This window comes from Pinus tabuliformis, chromosome Q (assembly GCF_031772625.1).
Source record: "Pinus tabuliformis cultivar Carrire ecotype Pingquan chromosome Q, CPIR1, whole genome shotgun sequence".
Classification (NCBI taxonomy): Eukaryota; Viridiplantae; Streptophyta; class Pinopsida; order Pinales; family Pinaceae; genus Pinus; species Pinus tabuliformis.
Window position 1 is genome coordinate 300,641,223 of NC_142296.1, and position 15,104 is coordinate 300,656,326.

The following is a 15,104-nucleotide window of genomic DNA, read 5'->3' on the forward strand; positions in this document are numbered from 1 at the left end:
TCGACACCATCAACTTACCAGATGAATAATAAATCACCCAAGATGCGGAAGAAATATTCCGAGTGTGCTGACTAGCACCATCGACAAATCCAAAATATATCAAGTCATCCATCAACACCTGCCAAAGCAGATAAAAAAATGTCAATATCAAAAACTGCCTGACCAAATATGTACAAAAATACAATATATACAAACAAGAAATTGCTCGGTCGGAACCTAAGCATCATAATTCTTAAGGTAGAGCCCATTTGGGGGCTCCGCTAGCTTGTTCCTAGAGATGTTTATAGGTACAGTTCTTGAGATAACCGACATATCACCTTGGATAGATAATTGTGCTAGAGCCAAAGGATTTGAAACTGTACAAACATCCCTAGTAAGAATATTAGAGAACCCAGATTCGACTTCATGAAAAGGAGGACGAAAATATGAACGATGATGTAAATCTTCCTGTGGTCGATCTGCAACTGTCATTTCTTCGAAAATTGTTTCGTCAATTGGTAAAACTCTATCTAAGAAATCCATAGCAGAAGTAGAGTCAAGGGTCCAAGCTGAAGCCAGATCACCATCTAACTCCTCCTTTGAGAAAGGAGTGGGATGGTTGTCTATAGAGTTATTGATAGATTGATAGCTAAGTTCTACTACAGACATAGGAAATGCTATTCCACCAACCTGCCCTCCATCTAATTTGGTCGTAGATGAACGTAAGGTCCAAGGGTCTGAGAAATAATGAGTTCGAAAGAACTCTTTCCGTGAAGGCCCCTTGGAGGATGAAATTGCATCGATTCTAGCTGTAGGAGGGGGAAGGTCAAATATACCCATCAAGGAAGAGTACATCCCAGCTCCTAAATTCTCTATAGGTTGACGGGGATTATCCACCAATGGAATGGTAGAATCAAAAGTTGCACAAGAGTCACATGGAGAATAATTTAACTGATCAATTTTAACAACTATCCCCTCATGAGGAAAATAGAGGATGCGGAAGAGAGATGAAACTATGCCATCCATCTCATAAATCCAATTCCGTCCTAAGAGGAGGTTGTAATCCAGATTGGCATCAACGATTTCTACCTTAATATTAATGATCTTTCCTCCAACACATATAGGAAAGGCTGGGATAATTCCGTGTGGCCTATGAGAATGTCCATCAATGTTGTTAAGAGAGTCACTAAAGGAATGGCCTTCCAACATGACATATACATTACGCATGTTGAAGCTCCCTCATCTATAACTGTCTGAAAAATATTGGTTTTTAGGTAAGTGGACTTTATTTGGAAAGCCATATGTTGAGGAAGTCTCTTTTTCACATTTAGCATATCAAAAGTGAGCACTAAAGATTTTTTTGGATCTACTATCCCAATCACCGAAAGAAAATCACTTCTCTGAGCAGGAAACAATTGGAGTACCTCCAATGCAGACATAGTACAAGGACTTTGAGCTAGATCTTCTACAATCAAGTAGTTCTAGGTTGCCCTAGCATTAGGGTTAATAGTTGAGCACTTTGCAGAACCTTTCGGTATCCGAGGTATAGACTCAACAGAGGGTCGCTCAATATGAAGTGGGTCTATGGTTTCGGGAAAACTTTTACCCTTAGATGTTTCTGTTTCACTATAATCGCATGCTCGTGTGGCAACGTCAACATGAGAGTTCATCATATAAACATTTGTGGAATTTTACCCTTCTTGTTTGCCCCATGCGGAGGTACCAGTGTTTGAGTTCATGCCAGCAAGTAATTTCTACCCTTGGGGGAAAGGGTTAGTCAAGATAGCTTGGGAGCTAGAGGACCCTTGATACACTAAAAAACACTGAGAATCTTGAATCTTGGGGTAGAGGTGAGTCAAATTATCTCCATTGCATAATTTGCGTGGAAATTTAACCTTTTTGTTGGACTCTTTTCTACCATCACCAACACCGTTGTAGGGCTTGTTTCCATTACCCTTCCCTTCCCTATTCTTCTTCTTCCCAATAGATTGTTGATTTCCTTTAGGGTTATAGGCCTAGATGCCATTTATGGAGGTAGGTTTGGAATGTGAAGGTGTAGACGGTGTTGCCTAGTTAGAAGAAGTAGTTTGTAGAGAAAACTACTGCAATTGGTTCAAAAGGTTCACCGTATTTGCGTCAACTGATCAAACTATACCATCAGTGTGAGGGCTTGGATTTTGTTTGGCTTAATCAACCTTGGATCTAGGAGCATTAGGTAGGATTTTCTAAAGAGTCCCAGACTGAGAATATATCAGTTCTAATTGCGGGGTTCGAAAAATAGCTTGCTCTTTCGAATAAACATCGGAAAGAGAAACATCGTCTGAGATTTCAGGCTATAGTGATTTGAGAAACCATTTGAGACGAAACTTTGGTGGAATCCTGGCTTTGATAAGCCTATTTCTCCATCTCCATTGCTGGATATGATCCGAAATGTGAGTTTCCATGTATTGATGAAAGCTCGCCAGAAGCTTAGTTTGGGCTTCATAGCGGATAGTCAACTGAAAATGGTTCAAGAAAATATTAGCCAAATTAGCGAAAGAAGTAAAGGTGCCCCCTGGCAACTCTATATACCATTTGGCCACATTCCTGGTTAGGGTCGCTGAAATAAACTCAACCTAATTAAATCATATATTAGGGAGTTGAATGAGCTCCATATGTGGAATGTGGTCGTATGGTCTCCCGTGTCTTCACCATTCTTCCCTTTGAATTTTGGAATATCCAGTGGAAGTTTGGTTGGGATTAGAGGCCAAGCCAGATTGTACCTAATTAGATCATTCATCAATTTATTCAAGTCTAGCAATTTAAGCATGGCCAGAAAAGGAAGTCGTGGAGGACCTTGGGAATTCCATCCGGAATGGGTGGGGTTCCCGAAGGTCTGAAAAGAATGACTTGGATTTTGAAGGTTGCCCAAAGTAACTTGTAGAGCCTACTAAACCAAAGGGTGATCCTTGTGGTCTGGCAAAATTTAGAGTTTGACTAACTCTTTCCAAAAATCCTCAATAACCGGTGAAGTTACCCCCTAATGAAGTATTGAAAGGAGCTGACAGCCCTTGATAAGGGTTCCAAGAATTAGCAAAGGGTGAAAAACTTTTAAATGAATTAATTGAAGAATATGACACATTCTCTTGTTGTCCAAAAAATTGATTCCTTACTCCTATCCCACTAACCTCAGGGTTTGTCCAACTCTGAAAGTGGTTACTACCCTGACTTATAAAAGGAAAAGGCATTGACCCTACTATCAGATTGGAATGTGGTATATCACCACTTCCATACAAGAAACATAGAAAATAACTTGATCCACTCATCATGGATGTAGAGGTAGTTGATGGTATATTCAAAGGAACCAAAGGAATACCTTGAGTGGGCATTCCAAAAGGTAAAAATCCAAAACTAGATGAATTAGCTTGAGAACTTCCTCTCGTCGATGGAATGGAACTAGACCCAAATATAGATGTGCTAAGAGTGTTAGAAGGGATGGAAATAGTTCCTCCCCCTTGTGCAGATATGGGAGTTTTCATGTTTGCAACACTCGTCATGGATTCCATGCTTTAGGCAGCGGTCATTGAAGGGATATATGTATGTGGACCTAGGCACGAAGGCCTGTGAGTCAGAGTTCCAACATATAACAATACTTCTATATGTTCAAGAGAGAGAGGATAATTTAGAGCCATAACCGACTCTGAAAGCTCTTCTACTTAAATACCATCTTCCAACAGGAAGAGTACTCGAGAAATAACTGGTGTGTTCCCCTCTAACTTTGTAGTAGTACCAGTCTATCTTGTGAACTAATGCCCCCAAGTGTAGGATCAATCTCTGATGCGCTTGCTGCCACTCTTTGGGAACCTCTGGCAGAATCGCTCTTACGCCTTCTAGGAGAAGGCTCTAGACTCATAGGTGAAAGCCCACGAAGTCTCTGAGACTGTTGAGATGGTCGATTAGCCACTTTGAATTATTTTACAAAATCTACTTAAAGACTCAAAATTAACAAGCTAGGCTACCTAGGAGCACAAAGCACTCACTAAAATTTCCCTAAAGGTATTAGCAATCAAACAACTTCCAAGTATTTCCGCTCCGGGTGATTAGGACTGAACACCAAAATACAAGAAAGTTAATAATAAGGGCGTTTCGAAAATAGACTAGGGTAATTAGACCCCAGGTCTACTAGCGAAGGTATCAAAAGTAGTTACGTTGACCTCCAGACAATATCCTTTGCTGGTGCAAGCCCCCAAGCTTCAAAAGGGTGCTCCCCAGAAGTACTATTGAACATGGCACAACGTCAACCTCAGGTGCCACGAGATTCCCCTCTGCAGCCACCTGTGTGGATCCCTAGGATAGGCAACTATGGTCACCAACTCATATCAGAATTCGGGCAAAACAGTCATGAGGTAGGATCCGACAAGTAAGAGAGGGGGTATCTCTCATCCTTATCTTCACTAACCCTCGTGCTTTACTCCCAGTCACAGAGCTTTCCTCGTCTCCCTAACACTATTGGATTTCGCTCTTTAATCAAACTTCTATGTTTTATAATTTGGAGTGGCCTTGGAGAGTTAACTCTCCTCTCACCTAATCCAAGGCCCTAATAAATCTAAAGTTGTTGGTGTTTTCTGATGACAATACAAAAGTTATAGTTTATTTTATTAAGTGCTTGATTTTTAATGGCTATTTTTTTAAGTCAAAGGGTTAAATGGAAATGAAACCAATGGTGTTTGTATGACACAAAAGAAATCAATGAAAAACTAACTTATATGAATGCAATTGTTTGTTCTTCGATGAAAAGGGATCTCTAAGTGGGTTCTACGAAACTTCTATAAAAAAAAAAAAAAAAAAACTTTTTCTTTTCTTTTCTTAAAACATACTTCACACACACAAAAACTAAAAAGATTATTGATGCTTTAACAATGCAAAACTACCCTAATGCAAGGTGTAAATAAAGATGCAAGATCCTAGATTACTCTAAAAAGAATGAAAGTAATTGTTTATAAATATTAATAAGCCAACTTAAGTGTTTGAAAAGAATACAAATTTTGAATACAAAATCCTCTCAAACAAGAAGGACAAATCCCAAAAGATCACAATTCACTTTCAAAAAACCAAAAGAAACCAAAATCAAACTTGGCAAAAGAAAACAAAAACAACGTCTTTTAATATCGTTTCTTTTCAAGAAGTAATGAAAGCAACCTTTTGAAAGCACTCTAAATGCCACTTTGACTCAAAGATCGAAAGAAGAGCACAAGGTATCCTTGCAAGTTACAAATTCGACAATGAACGAAAACTTGAAAAAAAAGGCTTCAACTTGTACTAAACAACCCAAATAGTGGCAAAGAGCTTGAAAAACTGACCAGGAAGTTAGGAAAGAAATACTTTCAAAGTTTTCAAAAACGAAACTTTAAAAAAGTAAGAAAAGGTATAAGGCCACAAAATGATGAAAAACAAAGAAAGTAGACCAATAATCGAGCTTGACAGTAAGATTGAAACCAATCTATTGTTCTAGAGGACCATAGTAGTCAAGAACCTCTGTACAAAGTCTTGTGCGCCAAAACACAAATCATAAAACTCACTCAGAAGCAAACCTAGACCAAATATTTCGAAAGTGGAAGAGATTTCAAAACAGTAAGCTCGCAGAATAACAAAATTCTATAGACAGAAATTGACCACTCAGAGACTAAACAGACCAACAAACAAATCTTCCTGGGTAGAGAGATTTGAAAAAACAATGCAAAAAATGGTATGCGCGACTGTGTTCAAGCACAGAGGCATGTACACGCACTTTTGATAAAGGAAACTCGCATATACATGGGTTCACTTCACAGAAGCAAGTGTGTGTATGCTACTGTAAACAAACTAAAGTGTGTATACAAAGATTTGCAAGAAAAATAAAAAACAAAGCTAGATAAAAAATATCAAGCTTAAGGTCTGAGATTCTACTGGACCAAATAATACTGTCACAGTAAGAAAACCAAGAATTGAGCCCTGATTGACACTGAACAACCAAAACTAGGAATAACAAGATTGTTATCCCTAGTGGAGTCTCCAATTCTGTTACGGGAATAAGTACCCTAGGGCTTTGGGTTGGAACCCCAACAGAGCAAGAGCAAACTACAGTAAGAAACACTCATATAAATAAGGAAACATGATTATATAAAAAAACTATGTGATAGTGACCATACCCAGATGTCCTCTGTTTGGTTAGTTCCAGCAGGGTTCAGACCCTCTGCAACTCCTCATGATCTTCGAATTTGTAAATCAACCAATTCGAACATACATATCAACATATAGATAAAGCATTTTAATGAAATTCACTTTGTATCATATAATAAAATGATTAGTTATGCATCAAAATAACATTGATAAATGAATTACAACACTATTTGATGCATAAACACAGTTAATCTCAGGAACAAGAGAACGCTTCTTTTTACTGTAAAATGCTATAACTAAAACTGAGAGAATTCACCTGAGTCTTCCTGTTCCAGCTCCAAGTGGAACCATCCTCTAGATCCGTCCAGTCTGAGTCTTCAACAGCCTCCTTCCATAACCAATACCATGATATCTCAAGCAAGTGGGAGAATATCAACAATCACGGAAACAAGGGTTTCCTAAAACTTGGGGAAGTGCTTGAAGCATAGGGATACTTCAGACTCAGTCAGGGATAATGTCAGTATAATAATTCTATCTCTTCTCCTCCTTAAGGCCTTCCCATAGAAGTCTATTTATAGCTCTCCCAATTAGTTTTTTATTTGGGAAAACAGTTGGGAAATAGTTGGGCCATGGGAAATAGGAGGTAATCAACAGGTAAAAACTATGAACTCCACCCATAATTAAGGAATTTTTTTTTAAGTGTTTTAACGCATATATGCGGGTTGGGTATTGACGAACCCATGTGTACATGCTTTTATCTGAGGGCAAAGTAGCGTACAGGGAATAAAAAACTATTTTTAAAATATTTGGACCAAGTCCGGAAGGACGGGTTACCCTAGGCCATAAACCAAGCATCACAAATACCAATGGTGGTAAATGGTGCAATAAAAATAGGTTATATACTTCTAAAGGAAAAAATAGATGTCTCTCAATTTCATTTTCAATGTTGTTGTTGGTATGTCCTTATCCCAATTTGCAACCATGTTTCAATTCACTAATAAATTATTCCACAAATTACCCTTAACATTTTGGGTTTTAAACCATTTTTCATTATCCCTCGATAGCTTTGTATCCTCTTTGATGAAGGAACCGATCAAATTCAATCAAATATCTCCAATTTTCACTTCAACTTCATCAACTAATCTTGAAAATGTTTTAGTCTCTTAAACATCATACTCATGGAATTTTTGCAAGAATGTCATCCACCCTGATCTCTCAAATTATTTTTTTCACTTAGGGTAAGCCTCAAAAGTTTCAACACCAGTAGGTTCTTGCCTTACTATGAGTTTCATTGCTAACCTTCAATGTCAAAGAATTCGACCTTGGACTAACTCTATTTTACATAGGGTAATGTGAAAGGGAATTAGAATGAGAAGTTTGGAATCAATTTGAAATTTTGCGATGGAGTTGATTGAAATTTCAAGATATCTCCAAATAATGATAACATTTATTCTTTGTTGATTGATCATTCATACCAATTTCCAAGATTTAATTAACATTATAATAAGATAAATTAATTGTTTCATATCTTTGGGTATATTCATCCATTGGTAAATCAAAGTTACAGTTGCAATCATAAATTTTCATGCTATCAAAATTATGATTATGAGTTTAGGTTTGAGTAATATCAAGTATATAGTCCATTACGTCATAAAATTTATAATCCTTTTCATAAAACAAGATTTTAATTTGTTTTAACTTAGATTACTTGTAGGAAAGTTTTGAAAAATTATTTTGTAGAATTGGAACAAAAATGTTCATACATATTTTTAGATAGTGATGATTCCAAAACAAAAGTACTAATGCATCTTTGTAGGTGGTCATCCTTTTGGTTAAAAAATACTAATTTATGTTTGCAAGTGGTGATCCTTTTGTAACAAAAGTACTGATGTATATTTGTAGGTGGTGATCTTTACTTTGTATAACTCTGGACTAGTTTCAAACCCTTTACTATGAGCATGTCCCCTTTAGATGAAGGAGATTCCACATGCATGGACACGTGTTCTTTGATTTACATATAAAAGAAACTAAGAAAGACAAAAGATAGAGAGAAGCAATGGATGGATATGGATTTACAAAAATCCATTCCAATAAGTTCCATAACAAGAAGACCACCACCTTTGTAACACCTAAGGGATAGGTGACAAGAAACAATTTTGAAGCACTCGGATATCTTCAAGAGGATTAGGCATTCAAGACTAAGGGAACTATGGAAATCCATTCATAATGCTAAGGAGAGAAACCAATGGATGAGCACCGTGATGGAAAGGTTGAATTGATTCCATGTAATAGAGGAGGAAGACATAGAAGGGCTAGATCTAATGGAAACCAACGATGCATGTTGATGCAATGATATGTAAATGATCCCTCAAAAAAAACTTAATCTTCTATCCATAACATTCCAAAAAGCCAAGGCCTCATAGTAGCTAGTATTCCAAACCATTATTACCAAAGAAGGAAAAAAAGCAGAAAATATTTCAAGAAAAGGGGTAGGAAATCAACTTTGCAAAGAATTGACACAGTAAGTAGAAATAGGGTCAATTCAGGCCAATACAGCTAGATCTTAGAGATCTACCCTTCCTAAACCATTGTTTCCTCGAGAATTTAATCTCATGGAATATAAGGGGTCTGAATATCCTCTCTAAATAATTTATTCTTCATCGAAAGATTCAACAAGATGTTTTGACAATCTTGTTAATTGAAGAAACCAAATATTCTAGCTTTGGTTTTGAATTAATGGCACAACTATGAAAAAAAGAGAAAGTCATAGTTGTAAATGTAGGAAGAGCATCGAGTGACCTTGGTATATCCCAAGACCTAGTTTGGATCAACATCGCAAACTTGTCTCCAGATTATTCTATCCTCTTTATCTATTTTCATTTATTGGGAACTGATCCACATGGCTTTATCTCCAATTATTATGAGCCACAACTTCAAGTAAGGAAATAGGAATTCTTAGGAATCTCCAATCTCTTCAAACAAGAGTTGAAAAGAACAAATGGATAATAGGGTTTGATTTCAACATGTTCACCTCCATGAGTGAAAGGAAAGGAGGATGATGACATATGGAGCCAAATTTGAAGGACCTTTGAATATTGAACAAAGAAAACAACATGGTGGATATGAAAATAAGTAGATCTTAACTTTTAACAATAGGAGGGGAGGAAAATTTCATATATATTTCTAAATGGATTGTTCATCTCAAAAAATCTCCTCACTTGTGGGGATGAAATAATAGTGGAAATTCTTCATTCAAATGGTTCAGATCATTAGCCAATATGTCTCTCCCAAAGGACCTTAGGAAAAAACTTAAAACATCTATTCATGTTTGAAAAATTATGGCTCACAACTGCCAACCTAATAAGAAAAATCCAGGAATGGTGGAAAAGAATCAGTCTTATTAAAGGATAAAAAATGTTTATATTTCAACCAAAGATCATGAGAATAAAAGTTATCCTCGGAAAAATGAATATAGAAGAATTTTGGAATATCTTCCAAGAGAAACAAATCTTCGAAAAGGAAATGTCAACACTCCGATAAGAAATTATCAATTATGGAAGAACTGCGGAAGTAACAAGTAATGAAATTTTCCCAACAAGGATATTGGAAGAAATATACAAGAATGAAGAGGTATATTGGAAACAGAATTTAAGTATTAACTAGATAAAGGAAGGTGAATGAAACAACTTTTTCTTCCATTGATCCATCATCCAACATTTATCTCACAACATAATCACATCTCTTTTAACTAAGAATGACATAAATGTAGAGAAATAAAAGGACATTGAAGAAGCACTACTATAATTCCACACAAATCTATTCTCTAATCCTTGGCCTCAGTGCAATGAAGCCACCCAAAAAACTATGGAAAACATCCCAAATTTGGTCATAAAATCCCACAACATGGCACTCATTATACCCATCAGTGCAAAAAAATATAATGAAATGAGCATTCCTTCACCACCAGGCCAGAGCTCTCAAGATCTTCTTTCATTTGATATAAATTTTGTCCTGGTTTTCCCTAAAATTTCTACGTTGGGGACACCCTACCCAACTCAAGAGCACTCTAATGCATTGTAATATAGTAAATGGGATGTCATTACACCCTTCAACGCTCCCTTGTGGGACAAATAGAGAATTTTCAGGCCCTTCAACTCTGCCTTGTCTTCATAGCAGAGAGTTGAAGCTATTTTTATCATACTTCGAATAGGGTAAGCCTATGCTATGCCTAGTTTTTTGAGTATAGATATATTTTGATGTTTTCTATGATGGGTTTGAAGGGATCACACATATTTTGTGTCGAGGGAAAGAGAACATGAATATGATGATGAAATTCCCATAGCATAGCCTAGGACAATAGCAACCATATGTAACTATGGTCTTCTAAAGTTCTTAAGAACCCAAGACATGATAGGGTAGCCTAGACTAATGGACATGATCATTCATTGGTGGGATCCCATAGAGTAGCACTTTCAAGTATATGGATAGGAGGTAAAGATGGAGGTGGAGAAAATCTACTTTCTCATGGGCCTATCGAGGTGAGGGACTCCCGTTATGGTATTCAAAGGTATACTAGTTGGGGAGAGGATCATGGAGGATGTGATGGAAGAGTACTACACTCCCACTGCATTGAAGGAAAGTGGGAATAACCGTATGATAGATAAAATATACCTACCTCCCATACTATGTTATTTATGATGATCTGAGTGGTGGGTATATCCAATCCCCTCTTTTCTTCCAAAATCCAGGTTGAAATTGCAGTTTTTTGCATGGATCCACTAATATTTAACTACAGTGAGGGACTACTAGTGAAATTAAAGGAGAAAGTAACTAAGTGAAGGACATGAAAATATAGCATGTTTGACTATGGAAACATCATTGTTTCATTTTCTTTGAGCAAGCACTGATATTGTAGCCACATATTTTAACACCATAACTAGGGACGTTGACACCTCAGATGGATTGATGTACTGAGGTCAACACCTTTAATGGAATGATGGACTAATATGATGTCTAGGATAGGGGGTAAAGTAGAGACCCAAGCATATGATCATGACTAGTTCAACTGGTTTGAGGAGCATGTCATATGGATCAATAATTATGGGTATGAAAGGAATAATTTTTGCCATGAACCTAACTTATTATCCCCCACTCTTGAGTAGTGGGGAGACCTAAGTAAGTGATTTGTTTTTGGAATTTTATGTTTTTTTTATTTTTTTGGTGGTACAATGCACTAATCATTAACATGTATAATGACAAATATGTTGCATAAAAATACTAATGGGTGAGTCTCTATATGTTTTTTAGGGAGTAGTTGAATAGGTGGAGGCACTAGCGACCTTGGTGGATTCAGATCAGGAGGAGGATATTGACCACAATGTGCTGGGACATTTTTTGTAGAGCCTAAATACAATGATAATGGGTGTACCATTCACTTGACTAGAGGATGTAATGTGACACATGTAGCACCACACTGTAGGTGTGTCTAGCAAGATGTGTTGGATTCTCTACTATGTGGCTAGGATAGATATGTGTTTTTATTAGGCATGTAGAGGCTTAGATGATGATTATTTACAAGGTAATTCTTGATTACTATGTATGCTCCCTTTGGTGAAGCTTTTACATGATTATGAGACTAGGCCGAGAAGCTCAATTTGGCACTATATTATATTATGTGTTTGTTATGATCTATGCAAACTCTGTTCTACATATGCACATAAGTGTTTCAGTTGGTACATATGGATGTGACACAATGATGATGCAATTGATCCCATGTGTTCTATACACATGCATGATCAATTTTCTTGATTTTATGTGTCATAGATGCAATTCTAACACATAGTTAGCTAACAAATCATCAAATGTTTTAGAACTTCTAGGGACATCTTGATAAATAATATATGAAAATGAGCACTCAAGGATATGTAACCTGGGATAATGATGAAATGATATAAGAAGCCTGACATGGTAAACATGATTCAACTATGATAGCATGAGGTGAGATTCCAAATTAATTTCCAACTAACAAAGGCCTATAGCTATGGCATTGGGTAAGAGTTCAATGACAACACTATATTCACTATGTTGTTATTAGCAAAGGCATAGAAAGATGCCCCCATAACCTAAAAGGTTTATTAGTGGGAGAAAAAATCACCCAAGTAGCAGAAGTAATGTTCTAGGAACTATGCTTGGTGCCATGGACATATCCTACATAGATCAAAGGGGAGATATACATCTACAAACCAAGTACCAAACATGATAAGCAACAAATTGAAATGTAATACACATGTAGAAAAAATTAAAACCATACACTAATTACATAAGTATAGGTAAACATGCCTAGTGGCCTAGGCATAATAATTCTTCAGATGAAGCCCATTTTAGGGCTCCATAAGAGTATTCCCATCGTAGTTGATGAGTACATATTCCCCCTTATTTTGCACATGTTAAACAATGTATGGACTGAGCGAATTGCGTTCTACCTTTCCTCCACCAAGTTGATTGTGACTATGATCATATGCCAAGGATACATGGGATGTTGCGTGCTAATGCTTGAGGGGCTTCAGCACCAGGCTATGCATAAGAAAGAATGACAGTATGGTAGATGGGTTGGGGTCCTAGAAACATGTTTCTAGCAGGAGGGGCATAAATGTTAGAGGAACTGGTGCCCCCTGCGGATAGCCATAACTCTGCTGAGAATATGGAAGAGTGTGAAAGGGATCCAATGATATCGTCAGCGGTGTGAGATGCCCCCAGTGCATTGGCACTTCCAGGATGAGGGAGGTCTGGAATGATGGTATATGCATAACTGAATTGAGGATAAATCAGATCGTGTCTCAAAGCAGCCTGGAGAACTTCTTCCTCAGTCTGAGGAAAATGGGATGCGACATCTTTCTCCATGGGGGATAAAAGGCTCTTGAGAAACCAATCTAGATAAAAATAGTCTTCAAAAGCTAGACCATGACATGTTCTCCTCCTTCGACATCACTCTTGAACATGGTCAGAAAGGCGAGTAGTGGAGGATTGACGAAATGTGGTCAAAAGCTTAGTAGAAGTGTCATACCAGAGAGGTAACCATAAATATGATAAGAACGCTTTATCAAGCGTTGCGTAAATGTAATGAGAGGCAGAGGGCTAGTCTACATACCATTTTGTAGCATTTCTAGTGAGTGTGCCTTGGAAGTGCCAAAGTCAAATGGAGTCATTAGTTATGAAGTTGGATGAACACCACATGTGGAAGGATCGAACATCATTGGTAGGATCATCTCCAGCAATACCCTCGAACTTTGGGATATTTGAGGGAAGCTTAGTCAGTATAGACGGCCAACTAGTATCATGGTGTATGGGGTCATTTATCAACTGGTTAAGATCCGATAGACTTAGCCCAGCCATAAAGGGGAGCATGGGGGTTTCCAGAATGATTCCTAAGACTGTTCCACCTAATATGACCACCGATATAGCACCAGAGCCACCGCCAGATTTGGTTCCTGCACTAGCTGTGGGTCTAGACATGGTGATGATATGCACTGAAGGAGGTTTAGAATTAGGTGAGGAATCATAAGGATGAGGAGGAGAGTCGAGATGGGAATTCGGAGGGCTATGAAATCGAACTCGACGGGGAGGAGTAATATGCCTAAGTTGAAATTGGGGGTGAAGGCCTAATAGTCTCTACGATTGACACCCTAGTGGTGCAATGATGGAAGGACACATAGAACATGGAAAAGGTGAAGGGAGATCAACAATATATCTTCTGTCTTTAATGCAGTGAGAAAAAATTATTATGTGAAGTCTTGGCTTGGTAGTGTAAACCAAGTGCCCTTCGCTTCAGGTGTTCTTGTGTGTGCAAGTGTATTAACTGATTAAGCCCAGAACGTGTTTGTAAAAAAGAAAAAAACTTTTTGTAAATAAACTGAAATAAATAGCATAAAGTAAACATCAAAACAATTAACTAAACTCCACCCAAACTGGGTTTGCAAACACTATACTACTAGGTGGCTAAACCGATCGAAAATACACTCAAATGATCAAGAGACCTGAATGTCGGTGTGACTGGGATCAAGTGACTCTAAGCTACTAGAAAGTTGTGCAGCAACAACAAAAAACCAGAGGGGAGGATCACTGCAAAACGATAGGGAGATGGATGAAACAGCTAGGGCAACCCATGGGACCCTAAGGGAATGACCAAACAAGTTTGAATGTGAAACTATGGATAATAGAAACATATCTTATTAGATCTGAAATAGGAGGTTACAAATCTGGAAAATGTGGCTGAAAGTGCTACAACAACTCATACTTCTCACTTAGCTAAACTCCTCCTAGAAGGGTGGAAGTGTACTAGAAGCCATAAGGGAGGCTAAATTCGACTTCGATGAGTAAAACATAATGTATCAAGGCCTAAGTAAGATGAGATAGAGGTCAGACACCTAATAGATAGCTCTTAATAAAACTAAGAAACAGATTTGAGAAAAACCATAAAACCCAGAAATCATAGGTTCTGGCCTGTTTTTTGATGAAATCACACTTTTTTGACTGAAAGCTACGTTCTAAAACCTGGATTACCTTTTGGGCTAAAAAATGCGACTTTTGTTCGGAGACTCCCGATCTACAAATTTTAGAAAAAAGTGTTGCCTTTGTGGCGGTTGGTTCCTGTGACCTGCGAAAATGACCAGAAAGCTTGCAGAAGTCATAAATTTATCAGATCTAGGGTTAAAACACTAGGAAGCATTAAGAAAGAAGTAACCATAAGCTGAAAAGCAAAGGTCACCTAGTTTTCTGGATGTTAAGTATAAAAACCAGCGGAGTCACCAATTTTGTATTGGAGACCTAGGTTTATGAATTGAAATTACCCTCCCCAGTGGAGTTACGAATTTGTTGGAGTGTTTTCTTCTCAATGATGTACGGAAAGAACCCACTTAAGACTATAGATGAAAAATGATCTCAACAATAGAAATGATGGCTAAACATTGTAGATTTGCAGCTACTCATAG